Consider the following 10,014-nt stretch of genomic DNA (forward strand, 5'->3'; position numbering starts at 1 on the left):
CCTAAGGTCATAAAAAATAATTTAGAAAAAACAGCAGGAGAAAGGCAAAAAGTTTGGGGGGGAAGACCACCTAAAGCTGACAGATCTAACAACATCCACTCTAGGGGCAGATTTATTATTATTTTGCGCAACACAGCAACCTAAGTTGCTAGGCTGCAAGGTGGAGAAAGCACAGAGCCATTCTTATTAAAATTGGCATGTTTATTGCTCACTAAACCTGTGAAGGTCCACTAACAGGCTGCCTAGCACCACACACAGCATTTTCACCATGGTGCAGAGGTATGTGTGTGTGTGTGAGGTCTGGCATGGTATTTGTACTAGGAGCCTAGGCTTCCAGCATAAAATCCTAAACCTAGTCAAGTTATTGAAAATTCCACACATAGTACATGTGCTGTACAATGCAGCACACAAGAAATGTTTGAAATTTTTAGTGAAGTGAAAATATTGCTTAGAATGATGCTCTACTTCAAAGACGAATATTCATATATTGAGGGTTTGCCCAATTGTACCCCTCTTGAATCTGGGCATTCTAACAACTCATAAGAAAATAAAGGTGACTCTCAAGGGATCAATAAACGCACATCATTGGACCAATAAAGCATAAATTATTATTGTCCTGGTATTATAATTTTCTTTTCATCAATTTCAATATCACACTGTGCGGTATTCACCAATCACCACTCTAAATGCATCGTATGAGCCATTCACTTAAAACCCTTTATAGTCTCTAAAAACAAGATACAGTCTATACATAATCCTTACGTTTTCGTTTCTTGACGGCCATTATCCACAAATGTCTTGCAAAATCCAGGTCCGTCTGTGGAGGTAGTTCATTATATAAACATCATTTAACGCAGTCCACTGATATTAATAATGCTGTACAACAATTGATGGGCTTCTCCACCATACGTCAATCTGTAATCAATAAGGGCTCCTGATATTAAATAGTTGACACGTTTTGGCCCCTTTACTTCTGGCCTCTTCAGGGCCTATAAGGAGCGTGTATCTCTTCACTGAAGAAGCGTCACGGGATCCTGTTGGACCAGAAGAGACGCGAAACATGTCAACCGCATACTAAGGAGTGGTGGATCATTTCCACCCTCCTCTAATTTGATTGTTTCTGTGTGAGTGTCCGAGCATTACCACTGACTTCACTCCCTTTATTCTTTTAATCTTGACCATTTCCCAATAGCAAGTAATAAATTATTGAGTGAGGGATCTGAGCCAATTTTACTTTTCTTCCTTGTATATTTGTTCCTCTCTCGGATCCATATTAGGCTCCGCGGCATCATCAAGTATAAAAAAGATCTCCGGCAAAGAGCCCCCCTTCGGGGGGTGCCCGTCAGACATTGCAGCACCGGTCTGACGAGGAGCTGTCCGATGATGAAGCATGACACCAAATGTGGTGTGTGAGGACTATTGCTCCTGATTTTCAAGCATTCCAGTTCATCATTTTTTCCACCGCACCACCTCAGACAGGGAGCTACCATATGCAAATCAGTCTTGGTCCTGGTCCAAAGAGGAGGAGCCCTGCCCAAATTGCCTGGTACATGCCCTGAAAGCATCTAAGATTCTGGTGCTGTCTTATAGACCTGTCACCTTGAAGACCTCTGCCTAAGCTCTATTGCTATTCCTCAAGGTGCCTCCTTTGCTTCCTATCTAGATACTCAATCATAATGAATGTCAACTGCTGTTTCCAGTCTCTTCGGTCCATCTTTCTAGGCTGATTGCTTTGCTTCCGGGTGGTTGGCCCTTTTGGTATGTTTATTGTATTTTGAGTGATGGAAACTCAATCAGCTCATGGTTACAATTTGGCCCAAACAGATTCTATGTGTGTAGACAGTTACAGCCTATTGTTGTGGCTCTATTCTAGCACCTTATGTACTTTATTTGTTTACTTGCTTATTTTAACATAAACCCTATAGTTGGAGTTTTGACGCAGTGCACCAAAATGAAGCATTGGCAGGACCATTAGAAATAGCGATCATGGAAGAAGGGCGGTGAGTACGAGGAGAGCACTGCAGTGCATCTATTGTAGGGTGACCTCGCCAGAGTCTTGAGGTCCAGGACACCCGGGCTGGTGGCTGGAGGGACATTTCACTACAAGAAGGTGGGAATGTACTTGATGTCTACTTTGTGTGAAACAGGTAGCATTCCATAGGTCAAAGGGTAAGGAACTCCAGTGAAGTGGTGCAGAGAGTGCAATGAGTAAAACGTCATGGATTGGGAGCACCGAGGTTGGGGGTTGTGTGAAGTGGAAGTCTTGGGAGCACAGTTCAGGTAGGCAGGAGAATATAAGGGAAGAACAAGCCGGAGCCGAGACAGGGGTCTGGCTTGCCTCTAAGAGCCACAACAAGAGTGGAGTGAGTGACATTATTGTTTTAATGTGACAGGTAGGGTGGAAGGGACAGGGAGCAGGATGGGTGTGGGCAGGCAGTGATAGAGTAATCCCATTGGTGGATGTCAGCACGATGGAAGAGGCTGATGCACCAGATACTCCGGTATTGGAGGCAGTCACACATCTCACTACTACCTCTGTAACAGCTCTACCTGCTTTTCACCTCAGCCTTTTGCAATGTCACCATTGCTTAATTTGTAGAAAAATAAAAGTGCCAGAGCCCTAAGTATTCCGCTACAGTGGCACGACCCACAGGTCCTGCCACTGCTGGCCGAGGGGCAATGCCAGCAATACCTACTAAGTCTCACCTCTAAACAAGTGTGCCATTTTGGACTATTGCATGTCACCCCAAGCTGTAGGGATTGCCCGGAAGCTCAAGTTTATTATTATTTTTTTACATTGAATTGCTAAACACTCATGCTGTGCTTAGAAAAATAGTCTGAAAGCGCCACCATGTGGTGTACTCTCATAACCATGTGCTGGTGTTTACAGCATAGGTGCCTGTAACAAGCACTGGAAAACACAGGCACAATTTAAGCACTGCCACCCTTTCCACAGCATGTCTTTCCACCGCCTGCTCTTTCTTTCCTATCCCATTTATCACCAGTCCCCGTGGGAGGGAGAGGGAGAGGGAGAAGGAGACAGAGAGCGCGGGAGAGAGAGAGTGAGTGGAAGAAGAGGAAGGAAAGGAAAAGAAAAGAAGGAAGGAAGGGAAGTAAGGAAAAGAAGGCGTGACAGAAAAGAGGGATCGAAGGAAAGATAGAAAAGAAAGCAGGCATAAAGAAAGAAAAGGAAGGATAAAGAAGGATGAAAGAAAGGTAAGGAAGGAAGAAAGGGAAGGAAAGGGGGAAAAGATAGGAAGGAAGAGAGGAGGAGGAAGGAGGAAGGAAAGGAAGACGGAAGGAAGCAATGTTTGATCACATAACAGTAGTAACATCCCTGGCAGTCCCAAGCAACACAGAACTGTATGTGCTGAAACGTAAATATTAGGGGAATGAGTGCAGGGCGGAGCTACTCAGGAGCACCGAGGGCATGTGACTATGTCCTGGAGACGTACAGTGGGGTCTACAGGCCGGGGGTGTTAAAGTAACACCTGTCGCTCACGCTGGAGTTGTTTTACAGGATAAAGCCTAAACAGTGCTGTGCTCACTCCCCCTGCTCAGAAAGGGGATTAACTCTAATCCTACAAATTACACCTCGAAACCGCCAAACGTGACTCCGTGTCGTCCTATGAGAGTGGGAGTTAGATTTTTTTTTGCTTACAGAGTATTGCCGAATAAATCATTGTGCATAGCTGCTGTTCCCCGTGCGGGTGTTTCCGCTTCTCTCCTAAATTGATTTCCAATTTCTTAAGGTTTTTAGGTGTTCAATCAGTAGAGCTTTAACAATCGGAATAGTGCTACTTTAGAACTCAGATCAAAATTTCATAGAAAAAACACCTTCACAAAGTTGTTTTTTTACATTTCACTTTGGGAGTGGACAGTATCTATTTATGAATAGAAGTCTGAAATGTGCAAAAGGCTGATAAGTAATTAAAGTACCAACACAGGGGGTCGGAGTACAAGTCGGGGAGAGGTATCCCCCCTGCACCTGATCACCACCGGCCCAGTTTCCGACAGCTGGTCTTCCTGGGTGCGGGAGCACTGGACTTGAATTTACTGCCAGAAAATGTGTCTGTTAATAGTGCATGGTGCCTTGACTACAACAGGAGCTAAGCGTCTGCCCTGAGTCCCTGTTGTCCTTTTCCTATTACCAAGATCAGTGCCCCTGATTGCCATGACTAGACATCCCTTTCCATCCTCTACCCTCTAACCCCTCTTCCCTCTCCCCCTTGCAGATCAGACCACCCCACACATATTTACCACTTGCTTACAGCAAATTGTAAATGTGTGCATTAATCCGTTCGGAAATGGCAATATCCTGTGGAACCCTGCGTAACAAAACCAGTATGCCTAGTAATTCCCTATTCCCTGGGGATTAGCTCATAATTTAAGGAATTCCAGAAGGAAATTCTGACTAGTAATGGTAAATCCTGCTGCCTGGAATTCACTCATTAAATTTCTCTATAAAGGTAATGTGGGTCACAATGTCAGGCTGGCCTTGTTTCAAAGAAGTTATATTAATAGAGACAAAGAATTGACGTTGAAAGGTGATACTGATCAATGATTTTGTAAAATACATCAATTATCAAGACTGATATTCTATGGTACAGTAAATTCAAGAAAAATGCACAGTAATGGTTTTGACCATTGACCATTTCATCATGGTCACATATATGTGACGCTGACTATATTAAGCCTATACTTATCTACATACACTTAACTTCACAATATTGTAGTTCTTGATATTTAGGCCCCAATAGTTTGGCCGCACTACGTTTCGTATATTCTATATTCTTGCTGAATGCCATGGTTATATTTATTTCTATTGGGAAATGGTGATCATGAAAATAATTGTTTATCCTAAAGAGTAGCATCTCCCAAAATATATTACCTATACGCCAACATTTCACTTCTAGCTCTGACAGTGATCAGTCGTTTTCTGGCCCACACAAAACCCCATGGAGACTTACCAAAACAGCATTGTTGTTTGATTGACTTTAAGCACCCAAGGCGTAAAATACGTTGACAACCAATGTGGATATGGGGCATTCCCTCCCATTCTGCCTCAAAAGGTTCTACATTTCTAGACAAAAAAAATAAAGAAACAGGAAGTCTGACAAACCACAGCCAATCTTGAAGAGGCACAACAGCGTCGCAGTAATGCCTAACTATCCTAGACGACAACGAAAAGGGAGCCGCTCAGAACAGAACTTAGACCTGTAAGCCACCTTGGCACTAGAAGGGCAGTTATAGTAAAATATGCAAAATCCAGATCCAAGTCAGGCATTACTTCAATGACAGACTGAACCCCAAATCTACTTAAAACTTCTTAAACTAAACTTCTCACTGAGAGATTTAAGGTAGGCTCACCGATTGGACCCTTGTCACTGGAGCATGATGCTTTGAGTCATGGGCTTTCGGTTAACAAACCAATATATTCTGGGATGTGTAGCCTTGGTTGACTTCAATCAATTAGACTAGATTGTTAGTTTACAATCCTTTGGACTGGTACCCATAGTTTGAAGAGAAACAACTGGTAGGACACAAACTTCTTCAACCAGTTTCTGACTGAAAAATGTATCACTGCTTCATTGACAAAAATATATGAATGGAGTGAAGAAATTAAATCAACATACTGCAGTGACACAAAAAAACTTCAAGAAAATAAAATGGCCACCAGAGGTAATCACACCCCGAATCACCCTGTCCTGAGACACCCCCCACACACACCTGTTCGGGGATTGCACCTGAGCCACGATGATGGAACCTAAGCATTGGAAGCACCCCTTAACTTGGGATATCCATCCACGCTCAACTTACTTCCTGGTGATGGGAATACTGGAAAAAGATTCTCGAGCCATGAACAGCAAATAAGAGGCCCAAACCAAAAACCTCATCATCGCTTCTGACGGGTCTCAGGCTGAAAGCAAAACCTAGCCAGGGCACAGGGTGACCGAAACAAACCACCTCAGCATGCCCAATGCGTACCCTCTGCCATTGCATACCGCCTCACATGAATCTCAATATACACTTAGGTGCAATTTTCCATGCATGGCAGTTATCCTGTGGCACTTATCGCTGTTTACGAAAACACAGAATTATACATTATGAGGTCATGAAACTAGGGGCGCTGTTAATTGAGGCACTCCGACACAAATGTTACTGTGTCATACAGGGAATTAGTTAACATCCTCAGTGGGTTAATGCTCCTGCTGCAAAAAACTGAGAGTAACCTCGAGCACCGAAGTGAGCAACTCGTGCTCCCCCCCCCCCCGAAAAGCAAGCGCGCGGTATACTGGATGGTGCAAGGCTGGGATCTTTGCACAGTGTGGCGCGTGCGGCTGCAGGACGTGGGATGCACTGAAAAGCCGCTTGTTCAACATGAATGTCACGATTGTCGTGTTCCTAAGAAACACGTGCATAATTGCACAGATAAATTCTTCAGATAACAGTCGGGAATCTCTCCCTCACACCACACCAGTGACGAGCGCTGTGTACTTACTGATTAATTACTACGTTAAGTACGTGCACTTCTTCAAACTAACACAAATGTGTGTATACACAATTATACATAATAGGCATAAGTGCATTCCTACCTTGAGCGTGCAGGGGATGGCTCAACAAACCTGGCGCTAATTCCTGTTCCTCTGTCTTCAATGCGCTGTAGTGGAGCAGGGACCCTTGCACATGCTGGTAGCAGGTTCCAGAGAAGTGCAGAGGGAGGGGCGTCTCTGAGTCTTTTAATGTTCCGTCGACGACCAGAGAATGCCCCCAGGCCGGGGGGCCTGCCACTGTCTGTTGTGATGCCACAACCTTCTATTTTTTGTTGTTGGGCTGTTTTTGTGCTGCTTACAAAACTTTGCTCAAGTTCAGTTGAATGAAAGGAGTTTTTTTTCCTTCAGGGAGGAGGAGCCGCGGGCAGTGGCCGGCAGCACCCTGGACCCTATCCGATCACAAACAGGCAGAGAAGAGAGACTTTGTGATTGGTGGACCAGGCAGAGCAGTGCAGAGAGAGGAGGGAGGGTTGGGGACAATGTAGGAGAAAAGAGGAGCTGGTCAGTGAAAGGGAGAGAGGGGAGGGGCCGCTGGCAGGTGGGTGGGAGTGAAAGTTTTAGTGGAAAGTTAATGAGGTGTAAATAAATCCCTTATTCATAGGGAGGTCAAGTTACAGAGAGAGTTGAAAAACAGAGTCCAATAGAGAACTTGAAAGGACAGAAGTGATTTGAGATAAGGCTACTGTATGAGAGGGGGAGACTTTGAATACCATCTCGGATGGAGAGCTGGATACTGTACCAGGGAGTGGGAAGGGGTGTGAATACACGGCACTGATGGCTGAAGTGCTGCCTGGCTAAAAAATGTTTCATGGTCTAGCGGACTGCTCTCATATTCCCTGCAGTTCAACCCCTTGCGGTGGAAGACCAACAAAGAGGAGCGAACAATGGACTGAGGCAGGTCGATTCACCCCCAGCGTGACTGACCTTTCTCCAGCCCCACACGCTTTTCAGAGACCCCAGATGGAGGGACCACCTCACACCAGGTTATAACCGACTCTGTCTCTTTTTACCTTCAAATCATTGTTTTCAAGTGTGTTTGTCTCATTATTTAAATAGAAGCAAAGAAAGACTGCAACACCCAGAATGCACTATGGGGTCAGACAAAAGTTCAGGAATGGAAACAGTGTCCATGATGACCTGGATGGAGGTGGTACCCTATGATTGCCGGCTGTACCACACACACATCACAGCCCAAGACCTCCACACATATGGTACTCTCGCTGACATCCAATCCCTACTTAGAATCTCGTTCCCAGAAACATTTTCTTTTCATATTCACTACTGCTGGGTGCTCTGGATAAGTGCTTTGCACCTGGATTATAAAATGTTCCTGTTGCTGAGGGCAGTCAGTGTTGACGATATGTTACTCGGACGCTATGGCCTAGACTGAACTTTCCGTGTCCAGCTCATTTTCTGGTACTTATTTTCAATTAGTTCGGTTGAGGAACATCATAACTACAATTCCCAGAATGCACCTTTTGGTTAATGAAAATTATAACAGTGAAAAAAACAGTGGTTGTGACAAGGAGCTATCTGATCGGCCTGTGACACAGGGGCGTAGCTTCCATTGGTGAAGCAGGTGAAGTGCACCGGGGCCCAGAGGTGCGAGGGGGCTACTGAACCCTGATTATGGAGGCATTTTGCAAATCAAAAAGTAGACGTGGAGGCAATTTCCTTCCTTGCACTAGGGCCCATGACGCACTGGCTACGCTACTGCTGTGAAATAAGCCTTAGCACTGTTAACCAGAGAATGTTCAGTGATTCTCATGTGAGCCTCTTGCTGACATGGGCATGGAGTACCAGGTCAGTGGTTTCCATATTTTGGACCTACCATCAAAACACAATGCCTTTCACTAAATGTGTTCTACTTATGGTTCCGGCTTGTTGGTGATAACTCATGCTGCCTACTAACATGGTACCACTGTGTGACACACCACTTCTTTATTCTTCGCACTTCCGCTATAACATGGTGAACTGGAAACCTTTCCACAGAGAAGGCATCCAGCTTAAGTATCAATGCTCAGCACAGTTGGTGTCCTAGTAAAACCTCTTCAAAATCTCTAGTGTTGGCGCCAGATTGTTTTGTTTTTGTTGTGTGGGAGGTAGGTATGATTGTTTGGGCAGTACAAGTGGTCCAGACCTCCACTCTCAATGGCCCTGCCCCTTTCCAAAGTTCTGCCCTTTTTCTCTGTATGATCATAAGTTAAACAAGCATAGGCAAAGCCAATAGGTCAAGCACTGGTCACCAGACATTTGCCTTTGTCAATGGTTTTTGCAAAACTGTTTTTTTGAGAAAGCTGCCAGCCCTCATCAATACAAAAAATAAAAACATTGGCTAAATGTGAAAAATATGTTTTTTGGTCTCAAATAGTGCAGATCACTAATAGTACCTTGCTCTTAAGGGAACTACTTTGTGTGTGACTGTGCTCTTTGTGAAAGGGCTCATCACAGTGGAGTTAGCCAATAGCTGAAGTGGGCTGACCCACTACCCCATGCTGCATGCTTTAGGTGGCAGTGGAAGAAAAACTTGATTGACACAATAATTGGCCACTGGATAAAGAGGACTGGTATGAAGCCCCAATAAATAAGTATATTTTACATTTAATATTAGGAAAAATTGGATACTTTGGCTAATGCCAGATTTATAATACTCTAAGATTGTCCAGGACTATAACACTCTCCAATACAAATAAGTAGCAGACAGTTTCACAGCATGGAGCCCTCTATTCATCGAGGACACTGCAGCAATAATGAAGACAGTCCAGTTAGGAGTGCACACAGACTGCTGCCTCCACCATATGCACAACCTGGGAATATCCATGATCAGTGCTGAACTCACTTCCATCAACACCTCCCTCAAGCAGCTGCCTTCTCCTCAGAAACATGCAGAATTCACTAGCCCTCAAATGCATAGCTTCCTTCATCTCTAGAAGAACACAAGAAGTCAGGTTCATGCTGTTCACATCAAACCCTTAGGACTTCATCTGCAGAGTCCAACATGGACCATCACTCAGCCCACACTTTTCAACATGTATATGACTCCTCTGGCTAACCTCATCAAATCCCATCTTCTAAGCTGATGACACCCAGCTCATTTTTTACCCTCTCACACAACACTGTCACCACCAAAACAAACTTCAAACAATGCATGACCAGTGTGGCCAAACTGGATGAACAAGAACTGCCTCAAGTCAACACCGACAAAACAGGAGTGCTGATCTTCAGGAATAAGAGCTCACTTTGGAACTTCACCTGGTTGCCCACCAACTCGGACCTACCCCAACCGAACACATTAAGAACCCAAGCCTCATCCTGGACACCAACCTCACTATGAAGTCCCAGGTCATCGCCGTCACCTCCTCATGCTTCTACTTCTTCTGCATGTTATATAAAATATTCAAGTGGCTCCCACTTGACACCAGACGCACCACCACACAGGCTCCAATCACAAGCAGATTGG

General features: G+C 44.6%; 1 protein-coding gene across 1 annotated transcript in view; it reads right to left on the bottom strand.

Annotated features, from left to right (window-relative positions):
• KCNJ10 (potassium inwardly rectifying channel subfamily J member 10) overlaps positions 1-7,007 on the bottom strand; it is a 153,231-nt gene extending 146,224 nt beyond the window's left edge. The window contains exon 1 of the mRNA XM_069217968.1: positions 6,597-7,007. The gene's annotated coding sequence lies outside the window, so the exon portion shown is untranslated. The remainder of the gene's footprint in view (positions 1-6,596) is intronic.
• Positions 7,008-10,014: the final 3,007 nt, after the last annotated feature.

This window comes from Pleurodeles waltl, chromosome 12, assembly GCF_031143425.1.
Source record: "Pleurodeles waltl isolate 20211129_DDA chromosome 12, aPleWal1.hap1.20221129, whole genome shotgun sequence".
In the NCBI taxonomy this organism is placed as follows: Eukaryota; Metazoa; Chordata; class Amphibia; order Caudata; family Salamandridae; genus Pleurodeles; species Pleurodeles waltl.